This window comes from Octopus bimaculoides, chromosome 18 (genome assembly GCF_001194135.2).
Source record: "Octopus bimaculoides isolate UCB-OBI-ISO-001 chromosome 18, ASM119413v2, whole genome shotgun sequence".
Classification (NCBI taxonomy): Eukaryota; Metazoa; Mollusca; class Cephalopoda; order Octopoda; family Octopodidae; genus Octopus; species Octopus bimaculoides.
Window position 1 is genome coordinate 1,575,122 of NC_068998.1, and position 3,269 is coordinate 1,578,390.

Below are 3,269 nucleotides of genomic sequence, written 5' to 3' on the forward strand. Positions count from 1 at the left end.
ATATATATGCATATATTTATTTATATATACATATATGTATATATTTATTTATATATATATATATGTATATATTTATTTATATAAATATATATATTTATTTATATCAGAGCTACAGCTTCTTTTTTTTTTAATCTTAATTATGATAGATTTAAATATCGCTTAATTTACTGCAGTACCGTTGGGTGTCTTGGTGGACTTGCGGGTAGAGACTTAATTAGACATTGAACATCCTGTACATGGATCAATTCTACCCAAAGCCTGCACCCAGGATCTTACTAAAATTTTTCATTTTTTTTTTAATCTCTAGAGATAATGTATGTATATGTATGAGTGTGTGTATATTACCTCTGGTCTTGCGGTTGCTGATGCTACTACTACTACGACTACTACTTTTATATTTAAGTCTTTATTCCTGCGTAGATGCGTTGAGTACTTTCGTCAATACTTCTTGATTTTTATAACTTTGTAATTTAACAATCTTAACATTAACGTTTACACACACACACACACATCCAACTCACATGCGCACAGGAATAGATTGACTGGAATATATACATATGCTTATGTGTGTGTGTGTTTGTGTGTGTGTATGTATATATATATATATGCTTTTGTGTGTATGTATATATATATATATATATATATATATATATATATATATATATATACACACATATATATATATATATATATATATGCTCATATACATAAGTATACACGCGCGCGCGTGCGCACCTTAATGTCGGTGCATTATTTTAAGTATTTCTAGATGCCTCCAGCTCAAAATGCTTTGGCCCTGGAGGAAAATGAATCTCATTTGTTGTCAGTTAACTATATTCCGTGAAGAACAAAGGATAGGAGGAGTGTGGGTGAGAAGGAGGGAGAAGGAAGGAGTAGATGATGATGTATAAAAATATAGGGCTTGTGGCGCTGGGCTGAGAGGTAGTGGTGTTGATGTATAGCTTATGGGGTGTATAATATACAAATCTTTGTTTGTATATAATATAGATTCAGAAATAAATATTTCATTGGGAGGGAGGGGCGGTGAAAGAATTTCTGTGTGAGGGGGGAAAAGAGGAGAATAGTTTGAGATATAATGAGAGTATGTCTGAGGAAGAGAGAGGGAGAGAGAGAGAAAGAAATATTGTGTGCGTGAGAGAGAGAGGGGAAAGAGAAAGAGAGACAGACAGACAAGGGAGAGTGAGAGGAGGGGAGAGTATGTGTGCGATAAAAAAAAGAGATTAATTTGCGAGAAACAGCACCTAAATCTGTCTCATTCATGACTTTATCGCCTTAAAATAGGAAGGACACAGTAAACAATGTAATTCTAGATACAATCCCACCCCTCCGCCCCTCCCCTCACACATGCACAAAAGAAAAAGAGGTAACACGCGAGGCGGTCGTGGATGGAATACATGTTATCTTATGTGTGATGGGTCAAAGATGACCTTTGGTTAAACAACCTCCACCCCCACCATATCTACCCGGTCCTCATCCATGCGGGTAACCGAAACCGTTTTCCAAACCACATTCCTCCTAGCACCAGATGTGCCGCATTAATACAAGTCAAAAAAAAATATATATATATATCATTGCTTACAATCACAGTTCTAAAGCTCTTTCTCTACTAACGGAGAAGTACTGGGCAACCATCAAAATCCCTGCAAGACATCAAAGGACCATTTCGTGTACGGCAGGCACGTCCTAGAAGGTCTTCCAAGATACAGCCAAGTCTTCTGGTTCCTAAGCAACCGGATCTCTACCACATGGGCAGATTTCTAGCAAATATTATGCACAGCTCCATTAAATGTGTAGAGCTCTACCAAAGTAGAGTGATATGTACAATCCTATCTGTATGTCTGTCTGTCTTTCTGCCTGTCTGTTTGCCCGTCTGTTTGTCTTTCTGCTTGTCTGTCTGTCTGTCTGTCTCTTAACCGTCCTACGTATATATATCTACCACTTGATCTAAGAAATTACTACAGAAGACGTAGTTTAAATGAAATATATGCATAGCTGTATGTGTATGAACGTATATGTATGTATGTATGTATGTATGTATGTATGTATGTATGTATGTATGTATGTATGTATGTATGGATGGATGTATGGATGGATGGATGGATGGATGGATGGATGGATGCATGCATACATACATACATGTACGTATTTATGATACAGTGAAAATATGTGTAAATTTAGTGAAAGTGCACGTGTGTTTATATACATGCATACATACATACATACATAAAGAAATAAAGAAAGAAAGAAAAAAAAAGAAAGAAAGAAAGAAAGAGAATGTACGTATGTACTATGTACGTATGTACTATGTGCGTATGTACGTATGTGTGTGTGTGTGTTTGAGTAAGGGATATGCCGGTATATATGCCAAGCTAATCATGGGAATATCGATTCTTCGAAGATTGATTACAAGTTGGTGTTGCGTTTGTTTTGTTTTATTAAAACCCTTATCTTTCTGGTCGAAATCTGTTCTTGTGTTCCTCCCAGTTGGCACAGCAGTCATGGCATTGGATAAAATATGTTCCTCATAGAGACGGAGTAAGGTGGTAGAAGAGTCATTTTAGCTTTAGAATGGGTTTAAGAATTTTACAGCAACAACAGAAACTTTCTAACTAAAAACAAAACAAAAGAAAGAAAGCACAAAGTTAAACATGTCGGTTAGAGCCAGCTGTCCCACTCAAAGTGATGCGTCATCGAGTCGCTGTGCATTCTGGGAAGAAAGAAACTCATTAGATTTATGGCTAGAGACACAATGCATTAAACCATCGTTCTAAATTGATAGCATATCCTGTGGAGAGAGAGAGAGAGAGGGGGGAGGGAGAGAGAGAGAGAGAGAGAGAATGCAACAAATGCAACAACTACATCAACATGTTCGCATATTCACACGTATCATACATATTCCCCCCATACACACACATGCGCACTGATGCGCACTCTTTTCTCATAAAGAACATACATAAATATATATATATATATATATAAACTAAATAACCGTCAAGAAAAATACTGACTTTTTGGGTTTTTTTCTTTTTTTCCCTTAAAAACATCTGTCTGCATCGTTTTCGTTATAGTTTTTTTTTTTTTAATCCAAACGCCTATTGAACGTTTGAACAGTTTCATTTTCTAAAATTATAACTTTATTACAATCATCATCATCATCACCATCATCACCACCACCACCATCATCATCATCTTCATCATCATTATTATTATTATTATTATTATTATTATTATTATTATTATTATTATTA